Source organism: Podarcis vaucheri (genome assembly GCF_965113315.1).
Source record: "Podarcis vaucheri genome assembly, chromosome: 1".
Taxonomy (NCBI): Eukaryota; Metazoa; Chordata; class Lepidosauria; order Squamata; family Lacertidae; genus Podarcis; species Podarcis vaucheri.
In genome coordinates, this window is record NC_138759.1 from 78047384 (window position 1) to 78061405 (window position 14022).

The window sequence follows — 14022 nt, forward strand, 5'->3', positions numbered from 1 at the left end:
TGAGCTAGTTTGCAATAGGTTCAGAACATTATCTGTGGCACGAGAGACTTTGGGCATGCCAAGAGAATTAGGAAGTTGTGTGTGTGTCTACCTTTGTCTGGAATACTAAAAGTTATATACCACTGCTGTATTTAGCCAACTGCGGAGGAAAAACTAATACTCTGATATAATTGTCCAGAGTCAAAGAGATACAAACAGCAAATTCATTCAGGCAACAAAATACCACTTTAATTTTCACATATTATGAACAGGCAACATGTACAAAGTATCTTGATGGAAAAATGAATCTAACTGTACTGTGGTTGATTTTACCCATGAATACACTGAAAAGAATTGATATATGATGGAACTGTGGCAAAAGCAATTGGGCATAAAATAAGCAACGTTCTGTATACTCAACTGATTGATAATGGTTTATATCAAAACCTAATAATGTTTATACTCATGTGAAATGCAGCTTAATATTCCATGCATTTTAGTACAACCATCACTGTATTTACTTGTTTAATGAAATAAGGAGCTTAAGACCTTTCTTCTTTCTCCTTTCTCAGGGAAAACTCAGTGGAGTGGAAGAAAAATGTACTCATACCATGTAATGGAATCACTTATTTATGATTTCAATTAATTTTTCATTATATGTTTCAAATTAGAAGTATATCCAACACCAGATATTACATTAAAAGATATCTGTACAAGAAAAAAGATGAAAAAGTGAATCTCAATTTAAATATAAGCACTAGAGCTGAATTTGTAAGTTTTGTTTTGGTTTGCTCTATTGCGTGTCAAAACCCCTCCCCCAGAAAGAAAGACACAGGACACAATGTTTAAGTTTAATGGGCATGAAATGGCCACAACTTTATTGATTAGAGAATTGAAGGTATTGGCCCTAGGCATTGGCTCCTATCCGCTACCCGGCATGATGTCCGGGAAGGGTTAACACTAACCGTGGGAGGCCCCCGTTGGAGTACGCCAACTAGGATCCCACGGGTGTCACCGCTTGGGGCGTGCCGGGGGCCCTTACCTAGGTAGGTTTCGGACAAGACAACGCCCCTCGGAGTCCTGTACCGGACTACCCCATTTCCTGGGGGAAGGTGATGGCGTTCCTTCCCCCCCATCCATTTGCATAACAATTGAACCCCAGCCAATGCCTAACCGCCAATACAGGGAAAGTTGTGACGGTTTGCTACGAGGTAGGCGAAAAAACCAAATGGCGGAAGATCGCCAACTTGGAAAAATTCCTACCAGGCCCCTTGCGGCGACCAACCGAAGTCCATAGCAAGGTCATGACTACCTACGGCTACCTAAACGTCTAAGGGTGGGTGGGATGGGAAAACCTCTCAGCTGGTCGGGAGTGAAGAGGGCGGACCCTGGGCGTGCCCGGCTTAAAATACCTTAAGCCACGCCTCCCCCCGGCCCGCCGATAGGCGGGCGGGGTCGCGAGCACGCCCAGGGATTCCCCCAACTCTCGCGGGGGCCAAGGTTAGCCCCCGCGCTTGGGGAGGAGGGGCTAGACCGCAACACCCTCTCCTCCCCATAGTCGGAAATGGCTTTGCGTGTCAAAACCCCTCCCCCAGAAAGAAAGACACAGGACACAATGTTTAAGTTTAATGGGCATGAAATGGCCACAACTTTATTGATTAGAGAATTGAAGGTATTGGCCCTAGGCATTGGCTCCTATCCGCTACCCGGCATGATGTCCGGGAAGGGTTAACACTAACCGTGGGAGGCCCCCGTTGGAGTACGCCAACTAGGATCCCACGGGTGTCACCGCTTGGGGCGTGCCGGGGGCCCTTACCTAGGTAGGTTTCGGACAAGACAACGCCCCTCGGAGTCCTGTACCGGACTACCCCATTTCCTGGGGGAAGGTGATGGCGTTCCTTCCCCCCCATCCATTTGCATAACAATTGAACCCCAGCCAATGCCTAACCGCCACTCGAGCGAAGCTCGCCGCCAATACCTTCAAACCTGTAACCAACTCCTACACCCTGCTATGGAAACCCCTGAACCCAGGACCTAATCCCCGCTATGATATCACCCAACCATAGGTCGTTCCCTGCATCTGACAGATGCACGCCATCCCTTCTGTAGAGGGCCTCGTTGCTGAACTGGATGCCCGGGTGTCTGATGACGAACCCGCCCAGAGCTGCCACTCTACGTTCCACCGCTCGTTCTAAAACCTTTCTCGCCTTGTTGACTCCTACTGGGCTCACGCAATCTCTCCATGTCCTCCTCTCAAGCAACGAGGACCAAATTATTGTGATATGTGGGTATGCAATTACCAACTCGGTCAGATCATCAAAAATGTGCCACCTCAGATCGATCGCCTTGCGATAAGCGAGATCGTTTTCTCCCAATTGAATCACTAGGGCGTCAGGCGGACCCTCGGCCGCAGCCCTGGCCATCACGGCTGGTTTGAATTCACTCCAGCGCATCCCTCTACGCGCTATCCAAACCAGTTCCACTCTGGGATGTAAACTCAGGTTGCCGCCCAGACCGCTTCTCAAGGCATGAAACTTGGCCCAGTGCACGATGCTGTGGCCCACCAACCAAATGCGCAATCTCGTGGGTTCTGAAAGGCAAATAGAAAAGTGGGCGGAGGTCAGGGGTGTACCACGCAGTCACAAGTTGCTTCTCACATAGGCCTTGTACGCGTTAGATTTCCACCTCCCCAAGTCTTTAATCTTCTCCGTGGGGAGCCCCATATGTACTGCAGTGGTGGCTGCGCCAATACGGAAGGAGTGAGCAGCAAATTCTGATGCCGGGAAACCACAAGCCGACAATGCCAACCGCATAACCCTAGTGAACTGGTGTCTAGTAAGGCGGGATCCGTCCGCATGTATCAGAAGCGGACCGGGTCCGCTAGGCCTTAGGTAAAGAAAACGCCTTGTGTCCCGGACCGGACAAGGGCCCTTCCCGAGAGCTGCTGGCAGCCGGAGCAGGGCCCCCTTGCCCTGCTGATCTGTCTTTGAGCTCCGCACCCGCACTATGAGATCGGTTCTAGAAAGGGTCAGGTCGCTCATCAAAATTCCCCTATGAGACTGGGTGGCATCCCCTTCACATACTACCTCGCCTACACGTAGGGCGCCGAAGAAAGCTATGGAAAACGCTGCTGAGAATAAACGCGCTTCGTGCTTTGACCAGCAAATTTCACGAAGAACTTTGTGAATCTTAAACAGAATTTCAAAAGTTACGGGCCGCCTCCTGTCCGCACATGGGGGTTGCTGTCTGCGCCATCCCTCCAGAGTTTTGCGCACAATGAAGGCTGCGCAGGGGTCTTTCTCGAAAAATGTTTTACAAAAATACGAGATCCCTGCTGAGTGAATATTGAGTGTCTTAGGCGCCCGGCCTAACTCCCTCATGTGTGCCAAGTAGCGGAGGACCTCCCTGGTTGAGGGAGTGGTGTGACTACTAGAGCCAGGGATGCGTGCGCGAAATTTTAAAAAATCGACCCAAGCCTTCTTATACGATCTCATTGTGGACGGGGCCACTGCGCCGAATACTCCCTTCATTATGTCTCGCTCCCAATCCTCCAGAGATGCTCCGGGAAAGGCATCGATGATTGGTCCGCTTCTGGCGCTAACGAGCGGAAGCGCTCCATCTGAAAACGAGATAGAGCGTCCGCGATGTCATTATTAATGCCAGGCACGAATTTGGCCGAAAAGTAAATATTCTGTTCTAAACACAGAAGGACAAAAGCGCGCAATAGGTTACCCACTCTGGTGGACCGTGCAGATTGCCTAGCAAGGACCGCTACCACTGCTTGATTGTCGGTGTTAAAACAAACCCTGCGATTACGAAATTGCTCCGCCCACAAATGCACCGCTACGACAATCGGGAAGAACTCCAAGAAGGTAAGATCCCTGGTGATGGGCTGCCCTTGCCACTCCGCGGGCCACCTTTTGGCACACCACTGACCGCGAAAATAAACACCGAAACCTGAGGACCCGGCTGCATCTGATTGAACTTGGAGGTCAGCATTAAGGAGCAGGGTATCCTGCCATAATGAAACCCCATTGTATTTTTCTAGGAATTGCAACCAAACCCCCAGGTCAGCTTTTACCTGCTTGGAGAGGCGTACCCTGTGTTGAGGGGCTCTGAGTCCCGCCGCCAAACGAGCCAGACGGCCGCAAAATGGCCGCCCTGGGGCAACCACCCTGCAAGCGAAATTCAAATGGCCTAGCAAGGATTGGATCTGTCTCAATGTTATTTTCTTTAGAGGCAAGAGCTGTTGTATGATTGTCTTGAGCGCCACCAATTTTTCAGCGGGTAAGCGGGAAGTTTGGGCCACGGTGTCCAACTCGATACCCAAATAGACTAGGGATGTGGCTGGGCCCTCTGTCTTGCCGGCGGCTAGGGGTACCCCTAATTCGCCGGCTAGGGATGTAAAAGCCTTTAGCATAGTGGAGCACCGTACTTTACTGTCTGCGGCCAAAATAAAATCGTCAAGATAGTGTGATACACCAAAAGACCCTGTTCTGTTGCGTAGGGCCCAGTCCAGGAATGTGCTGAAAGATTCAAAGGCTGCACATGCAACGGAGCAGCCCATGGGCATAGCCTTGTCAATGAAATACGCGCCGTCAAATTTAAAGCCCAGCCATTTAAAGTCGTCTGGGTGAACTGGGAGAAGGCGGAAGGCGGACTCAATGTCGCATTTTGCTAGGAACGCCCCCTGACCGAATCGACGGATCATTTTTACAGCCTGATCGAAGGAGGCGTATTTCACTGTACAAAGCTCCTGAGGAATCGCATCATTAACAGAACCCCCTCTCGGGTAAGAGAGGTTGTGAATCATGCGGAATTCCCCCGGTGCCTTCTTTGGCACGATGCCCAGCGGGGAAAGGTGAAGCCCCTGAAAAGGCGGTTCAAGAAAGGGACCTGCAACCCTGCCTGCCCGGATTTCTTTCTCTATTTTCTTTCTGGCTATGTCAGGCCGTTCCCTAACAGATTTTTGGTTATCCGCCTCCCTGGAGTTGGGTGGGGTGGCCACCGGGATCCTAAATCCCGTAGAAAACCCCTCCCAGAGGTATTTCCCCGCGGTTTTGTCTGGGTATTGTTCCAACAGGAGTTTGAGGGGCTGCAGGCGAATAGGGGAGAATGCCAAACCTAGATCAGTGTTACTGGCGATTGCCGGGACCTTGACGGGATGCACCGGGGGCACCTCTGGGATTGTTAAGGAAGTACCCCCTGCCCCCCCGAAAGGGCTGAGGCCTATTCTTGAAGCACGCGGAAGCGGGGTGATTACCCCAGCATTGCTCGCATTCATGTATATACTTACAGAAGGGGCGAGAGCACACGCCCCTGTTGAACTCCCAGCATTGTCGACGCTTCTTTGGCTCAATCTTACCCACTTTAGCTGCCTCCTGACTCTTCTTCTCGATGTAGGGGTTCACATCCTCGCCCCAGTAGTTGGGATCTGTGAGGTCCCATCGAGTGGTGGGATGGAGAGAGGCATTCCTCCGGAAGTTCTCGTCGTACGTTAATGCGGCGTTTTCACCTGCCAGAGCCCGAGCTCGCCTCACATGAGCCTGGTAAGCCACTAAATCCATGGCGCGGTGGGGGTACGCTGCACAAACTACACCCATGAAAACCTGGTACCCGTCTAACCAGTTCTCAAATGTGCGCTCTGCCCTGGGTGTTCTATACCTCCTTCTACCATAAGAGCGTCTTTTCTCACCTTTTCCTGTAATTTTTGTCGGGGGGAGCAGGGTAAACATATCCACGTAATCCCCGTTGAGGATCTTATTCCTCTTCCTTTGTGACAAGTGGTTTCCCAGGATGAAGTCCGTGGGCTGATTGGTAGCAACCTTAACGTCCTCTACCAATGCCCCATCCTTCCAATACAGCACCCCATTAAAAACCTTACGGTGGGAATTGGCCCTCCTTTCATGAGCCCATAGGGGGATCCCATGATTGGATTCGCCAATACCCCAGTAGCCATCCATTGGCCCTTCAGAATCAGAATCTGAAGAGGACGTACCTGATTCCTCCTCCTCGGTGTCAGAATGCCTGCTCCTCTTCTTCTTGGCCGATGTGTGCTTCTTTTTGGACTTCCTCTTACCCCCTTGCGGAACACTGGCAGTGGTGTCGGCCGCTGGTAGCGATGGCTGATTCAGACCCGGTTCCCCTTCGGAACCAGAACCCACGCTGTCCTCGGTGGAACTGTGTGTCTGATGCTCCTGAAAGGCACTTGGGATACCTATAGCTTGAGAGATGGTGTTACTGCCCCTCCCTTTCTTGGGTGCCTTCCCCTTACCTTTGCCCTTTGCTGGGGCCTTGGCTTTACTGGTAGTTTGTGTTGCTTTTTTAGGGCGGGCAGACTGCGCCCGCGTACTGGGTCGGCCGCTAGCTGTGACAGCGGCCTGAGCACTGGCTGCCCAGGCAGCCGGTTGGGCACCGGCTGCTGATGCGACCGGTTGAGCTCCAGCCGTCGCTGCAGCCGAGGAATCTGACAGCCCCTGGTTGGGGGGGGGAGTATCAGGTATTACGTCCTGTGATGGCTCTAGCGCGGGCAGCGCCGAAGACCCAGGTCTATATTGCCTATAAAGAGTTTCGAACATCCTGAAAAACTGATGTAAAGATTGGGGATCAGAAGGTAAGGCTGTAGTCTGTGCGCCACCATTACTTGTGGAGGGGGCCGGCTGGTTGCCGGCAGTGGAGGGCTGCTGGTTTTCACCGGAAGCCATGACTGCTGAGCAAATTTAGAATGCTTGAGCAGATCAGACACTACCTGCAAATCTTGTGGGCGTGTATGATGAAGAGATATTATTTATCTATCTGCCTCCCGCAGATGGGAGTCGGCCAAGTTCAGTACTTTCTACACTGGCCACAGCTCGGGAGAAGGATCCGACTTCTAACAATTGCATTTTTTTTTTTTAATTATTTATTTATTTATTTAATTTTTTATTATTATTTTTTTAATATTATTTAATTATTTATTAATATATGTAAATTATTTATTTATTGTGCGTGTGTATATATATATGTATATATATATATATATAGGCAGATTAACCCTAAATGTTATTTATTTATTTATTATTTGTTAATTTATTTATATTATTTTCCCCTTTTCTATAATTACTATTTATTTAGATGCACACAGAAACAAGTAAGGATATCAGATAGTTAACACGTTCCCTACAGGACCTCAATTGCTTGCTGTGTAATTGAAAACAGTGTGATTGCAACTACTACCTTGGCTAAGACTAGCTGTGACCAGACAGGCCCAGCTGTTGATAACAGAGGGATTCAGGCAAATAAAACACAGAGCTCAGACCGATTGTGAGATTTAAAAGGAAGGAACCCCGTCCTCCTCTAAATCACTTATTTATGATTTCAATTAATTTTTCATTATATGTTTCAAATTAGAAGTATATCCAACACCAGATATTACATTAAAAGATATCTGTACAAGAAAAAAGATGAAAAAGTGAATCTCAATTTAAATATAAGCACTAGAGCTGAATTTGTAAGTTTTGTTTTGGTTTGCTCTATTGTCAACAATACCTCTATTTGTCCACTGCATTTTTAAACTGCCCCTTGCTGTTACACTTATTTTTTGTCCAAGTCCAGGACATTAGAAAGAAGCATACAAAAGCTGGTTTTTAAGGCTCCTGATAAGCATGGTGTCTCTGAGCTAGTTTACAGGGCAGCGCAGGGAATGATGTGATTCCTAAGTTTATCTGTTAAAGGTCAAGGACATTCTCCAACAAACTAAGCTTAGGCAAATGCCAGTGTATATGCTCCCTGTAGCACATATGTGAGATAGCATGGAGCTATGCAGTAGAATAAATTAGAAATATTAACTTGAACAAATCTACCTTTCCATTTCCCCCCATCTCCCCTCCCCTACCTTGCTCTTCTTTGGTATGTGCACTGTGGCTTTGGCTGTGCACTGTGTCTGGTCTTTTCTGGACAACATGTTTCTTCAGCATTCATCCTGATTTGCTTGCAAAAAGCTTACACAGTGGTTAGACTATGTCCAATCTTTACTGGACATTTGTTCCAACTTGCTTACAGGGCAGTTACATGACAGTGAGCATTCATCCCCAAGTCATCCTGATTTGCTTGCAGGGTGCTTTATACGTCTTCTCATTATTCATTCCTTCAGCTCACACTTTCCAATGCATTGCCCTCCTGCAAAATACTAAGAGCCCTGAGGCACCCTCTATCTACATAAAGACAGGTACCAATAGCCAGCTATGATGAGCACACACAGGGTTATGCCAGTGCCAGCTATGGCACCGTACAGTTTGTATTTGAATTTCACAGCTCTCCATAGCAGACAAGGGGACCTGGTTTCACAAGTGTTTCGCTGCATCAGGAGCACTGCATTGATACAGTAGGTGTACCTAGGGGTTGGCAAAACCAGCCCCCATCGGGGGTGCAGGCCTAGGAGGGATGGGCATGTGCACAAAAATCTCCCCAGAAATCTGTCTCCAGTTACTTGTGTAAGGTTGCAAGTTTAGACAAGAGCTGGGAGCTGAGCAATAGGAGAAATGGCAAGGCGGTATGAAGGTAAAGCACTGGAGATTATGGAGTATATGACATATGTGCGTGTGGCGACATAACACTGTTGTCGTGGCGAGATCAAACACCTGACAAGGTTCCTGTCCTTCTTGCACTGTGGCACAAAGGCGTGTGATTTTGTTTGCCCTTCCTCCTGGCCTTGCTCACACTCCATACACTTCATATATATGGTTTGTATAAAATATAGTAATTTCTAATGTGGCTACCACAGCAAAGTGATTATTTTTCGGGGGTGGGGTGTGTGCTGAGAAAACAAAGGATCCCAGGTATGCCTCTAATTGTATTATGCTTGGTACTGAGAACCTTCTCTCATTTGGAGGTCAATATGACAGTGTTAATACGTTGGGGCAGGCTTGCTTAAAATAGCATACTAAACACAAATGAATAGGGTGGCAACCAATGTTCATCATACTCACAGTAGAGCCATTTAAGTCAAATAATTTAAGTGCAAGGGAGGTCTACTGCTGGACTAACATTGGATATCACCCATGATATTTAAAGATATCAGAATAACAAAAAAAAATTCATTAAGTCAGATGTGAAGTGTTTCATTGGGTTGAGAAAACTCAGGAGTGCGAAGGCCAGCCTGCTGAAGTCATTTGTCATCAGTGGGGCCAAAGATTTGTAGAGATGACAAGAGATCCATCTCTCTAACTTGCAATTAAGTTGGGCAGGGGAGAGTGATTGATTTTAAGAGCTGACCTTAATTTTTTGTTTAAAACGGAATCAGCCCCATGGCAAAAAGCAAATGAACTGCATTTTCAGTTTAATTAAAATGCTGACATTACAATGTAAATAATTGTGTTTTATTAATCATTTGCCTTCAAGCTTGTGACAGCAGCCATACTAAAGACAATTAAGTTGCTGGTGCTGAGTGCAATGCCTTAATAATTATGTGGCCAAAAAAACCTTAGGAAAATCTACATAGCAATTAGTCTGTCTGTCTGAGCTTTTTAGGACTAAAAACAAAAGGTGAAACTTTAACCTAAAGTTATGCTCTGGAATAGGCAAGGATACACTAGGAAAGCTAAACTACAGCACACAATTTGTGTGAATTCCATGATTAGATCACACGATACACTGAAAAGTAATGCAGAGAGAGGCTCTTCCATGTAATTAAGAAAGATATCTTTATTCAGACAAATAAGAGTAAAGGCTTGGTAGCAGGCAACAGACTGCAGGAGTCGAGATTCAGGAGTTCTGGCATCAGGCAAGTTATTTGGAACTGGAGAGAAGCAACATTGGGAACTGCAGTTTTCAAAACAGAGGAGGCTAAAGAAGTAGCTATGGTACAGGTCTGAACCATGCCCAGAAAAATTGTGTGTTTTGATACATTATCAACACTGATAATTGTACTAATAATTCCATTTAGCGATGCTCCATAAATGGAGTAACAGCTGTCTTCAGATGGCTTATAATTAATTAAAATCCAGTGCATTTGAGGAAACCTTGGTATATTGGTTCCTTTTCTGTTGCAGTCCACAAGCCAGCAGAACACAATGAAGATGAAAATCTAGGGAAATGCTAGGGGCACTAGCATTTTATTTGAGTCTTGTGCTATAAGAAAAGTAGCAGGTATTTAACTGACATATAGCTGAACAAATAAATTCAGAGTTTATATATTTATGTCTGCAAGACCATGTTGTCAAAATAATTGTACTGGATCCCCCTGCCTCCTGGATGCTTTGCTTTCATTTATACAGGAATCACAATTCAAAATAGTGACATTTTCCGCTGCCATCAAAATCTCAAAGCTTGGAAACATTCATTGTACAGGTAGGAAAAGGAAGTAGTGGGTTGGATTCAAAGGTGCTGTTCTGGATGTGGGAGGAATCTCTTGCTCACAGAAGAGCTACTTCTCACCTTGTGGTACAGCTTTGCATGAGGAAAAAATGGAGGGGGGGGGAATCCTGCTGTTCCACCTGTGGAAGTGTTTGTACAGTTAGAAGCATGATAACTGCTAAAATTATTTCACTAGCATTTGCACAATTGGTTGCGTCACAGTTTTAACAGAGGATGCTAATATTCGGGGCACAGAAAATCTACCTGCCAAATTACAGGTTGCCCTGGGTTATATGGATACTAGTAGTTCGTACGGTGCTTGTTGTAGAGAGGCCCAGGAATTAGTTGTTTAACATGAGGAATTAATTCCATTCTTAACAGTTCAACTAAAGCTAGAATAAAGGAGGTCAAGCTGATCAGCCAATGATTATGAGATGAGGCTCTCTTGAAGCACTGGCTAAGTCAAAACCAAGAAAAGAAAGGCTTTTGAAATGACTGGCTCCTAATGCATCTGAGGTGAGCTCTACTGATCGTCGACTTAAGCTGAAGTGCTTGGATTTAATCTTGTGAACTACTGTTTGGAGAGAACAGATTTCCAGCAACAAATAATCATTTACAGTGCTACATTAGTACTTTAGACCTGTCCTATGTGATATAGCCAAACTGCAAGTTAGTAGAGAATTAGGGCAGGGTTATTGATGGTCTCCCCCTGCAAAAAAACCCCACAAAAAATGCTGGTTTTGTTTTGGGCCAATGTTCAATACAAGTGTATAAGCAATGGAAACTGCCCCTGAGGGTACTTCGCAAGAGCAAAGGCCCATTCCACAACCAGGCAATTGCTTTCACAGGCAGAACCACCCTGGCTCATTACTCTCCAGCTTCACTGGGCAGGAGAATGGGTTTCTTGCCCCATTGCATCCAAGTAGTGACTCCAGAACCTCAGTCATGAATGGGAACCTCAGTCATGAATGGGAACTCAGTGACACAGCCATCAAACTCATTCCATTAAATAGGCTGAAACTGGAATTTTGCAACCATTGTCCTGCATTGCTGCACACCCACTTAAAATAGGACAATGCATACATACTGCAAAAATTCTAGGAACAGAGCTGGACTAGAACCTGCTGCCAGAAGCTTTTTTAAAAAACCTCACTTTAAAGCACAGGTCCTTCCACATCATAGATCTGAGTGCTTATAAGGTTCCTTGCACACATAACTGTTACCAGAAGCAGACCTACTAGGGCTCCAGGAAGCAACAGAGCCCAGGTATTATAAGTCCTCCACAGCAGCCACCCTATTGTTCTCTCACCAAACCCCTTGCTTTAACTCTTACTACCTGGCTAAAGGGTAGTAACGGACGCGGGTGGCGCTGTGGGTAAAACCTCAGCGCCTAGGACTTGCCGATCGCATGGTCGGTGGTTCGAATCCCCGCGGCGGGGTGAGCTCCCGTCGTTCGGTCCCAGCTCCTGCCCACCTAGCAGTTCAAAAGCACCCTTAAGTGCAAGTAGATCAATAGGGACCGCTTACTAGCGGGAAGGTAAACGGCGTTTCCGTGTGCTGCTCTGGTGCCGGTTCGCCAGAGCAGCTTGTCACGCTGGCCACGTGACCCGGAAGTGTCTGCGGACAGCGCTGGCTCCCGGCCTCTAGAGTGAGATGAGCGCACAACCCTAGAGTCTGTCAAGACTGGCCCGTACGGGCAGGGGTACCTTTACCTTTACCTTTACCTGGCTAAATAGATAAATAGATACCCCTGTTGGTTCAATACTCCTGCCTTGTCTTCCTGTCTCTCTGTCCTACTAACTGCCTCAGAGAGTCTTTGGCCTGGCTCAGATATTCTGCATCTAGTAACCATAGTTTCCTAATCTACATGCAGAGGGACACAATGGTTAGTTGAACTCTTCCTGGCTTACCACTACATAGTAAAAAAGGAAGAGGAAGCATGCACAGACACAAGGATTGTTCATATCTTAGCTTATTAAGCTGAAATGAGAATGTCTGGCCATTGTCTAAATGGCTAGGAACAGCACAATGAGATGCAATCAAAGCTGTTAATTTGTGGAACTTTTGAGGGGTAGATGGTTGCCATAATCCAGCTTGGTTCAGGCAACAATCAGATGCTGGGAGGGAAGGCAGTGTTTGAATGAACACCGTCCCCCAATGACCTGCCCCATCAAGCGCCCGTGGTATTCATGCACATAACCCACCTGTGTGGAATGACTGCAATATGAAGCGGTAGCTCTGGCATGATGTTTTTCTCCCTCTGAATCTCCCACTCACTTCCTGTGCGAAGGAGGCAGCACAGAGAATTAAGGGTCTACGATAGGTTGAGTGGAGACATATAGAAGCTATTATTAGCATTAGCAGTTTGAACAGTCAAATTGATGAGATGCTTGAGGAAGATGTTGGTAAATTAAATGCAATTAGCAACATTCTAAAACCATTCTACCACTGATTTTTTTAAAGGACATGTTTATTTCAAGGATGACCAAATGTAGCTAGAACTCAGAATGCTGTGCTGAATACCAATCCACCAAGAGAAAATGTATCTATTACATATTCGTAGCAGGTTTGTGAAAAAGCAGATTATGCTACTGGGCAAAAAAAGGGGGGGAGATAAAACTGAGTGTAAATCAGAGCAAGATGAGGGGAGCTGAAACAGAACCTTTTAATTGCTTTCTGATAGCCTGGGTCAAATGCTGAATGTGATTTTTTAAAAAGCCAACACAGAGAAGTACAAGATCTTCTGTTTGATACTCCCTCCTGCTGCTCTTTGAATGGATGTGGAGAAGCTTTGAATCTATTTTTTTTAAGAGAGGGAGAGATTTCTTAGGGTTACCTGCTTTTTCCTTTTTTTCCTTTTTTAAAGATTCAGACATTACTTCTGAAAAATGTTTCTCAATTGTAAAGCATAAGCATTCCTTTAGAACATACAACAAACACACAATCACCCAATCCTAAATTACATCTAAGATTCTTGGACTGATTAACACAGAGAGATTATTATTATTATTATTATTATTATTATTATTATTATTATTATTATTATCATCATCATCATCATCATCATGATTATTATTTTGATTATCAGTCCAATGCAAAAGGAGCATGAAATTAACTGAAGGACAGATCCAAGTCTAGTTTATCAGTTGGAAGTTCCATTTGTGTGAAACAGCCACAGGGATGATACAGTGGTACCTTGGTTCTCAAACTTAATCCATTCTGGAAGTCCGTTCCAAAACCAAAGTGTTCCAAAACCAAGGCGCACTTTCCCACAGAAAGTAATGCAAAATGGATTAATCCGTTCCAGACTTTTAAAAACAGCCCCTAAAACAGCAATTAACATGAATTGTACTATCTAATGAGACCACTGATCCATAAAATTAAAGCAACAAACAATGTACTGCAGTCACACAGTCAATTAGTAGCTGAACTGGGTTCCACACAGTCACAAAAAAACAACAAAAAGAGCCACAAAAAATGCAAAATAAATAGCAAAAACAGACAGACCTCAGCATAACATTCAAAACGGAAGTATGGCACTCAAATCGGAAGCGTAACACTCAAAACGCAGCATGTTCAGCTTCCGAAAAAGGTTCGCAAACCGGAACACTTACTTCTGGGTTTGCAGTGTTTGGGTTACAAGGAGAGTACCAAGGCGTTTGAGAACCAAGGTACCACTGTACTTTTAAAAAAATAGAAATAGAAAAAGAA

The 14022-nt window shown here is 45.9% G+C and overlaps 1 protein-coding gene and 1 long non-coding RNA gene across 3 annotated transcripts in view; both read right to left on the bottom strand.

The window, feature by feature from the left end:
- Positions 1-823: 823 nt before the first annotated feature.
- Positions 824-2886, bottom strand: LOC309540689. Its single transcript, XR_014223391.1, has 2 exons — positions 2014-2886; positions 824-1978 (listed from the first exon to the last, which is right to left on the bottom strand). It is a non-coding gene; the product is annotated as an uncharacterized lncRNA (long non-coding RNA).
- Positions 2887-9635: 6749 nt separating this feature from the next.
- LOC309516652 (uncharacterized protein) overlaps positions 9636-14022 on the bottom strand; it is a gene marked incomplete at its 5' end in the record, with an annotated part of 28965 nt that continues 24578 nt past the window's right edge. For both annotated transcript variants that reach the window (XR_014212955.1, XR_014212956.1), the window contains 2 exons: positions 9636-10451; positions 12516-12625. The remainder of the gene's footprint in view (positions 10452-12515; positions 12626-14022) is intronic.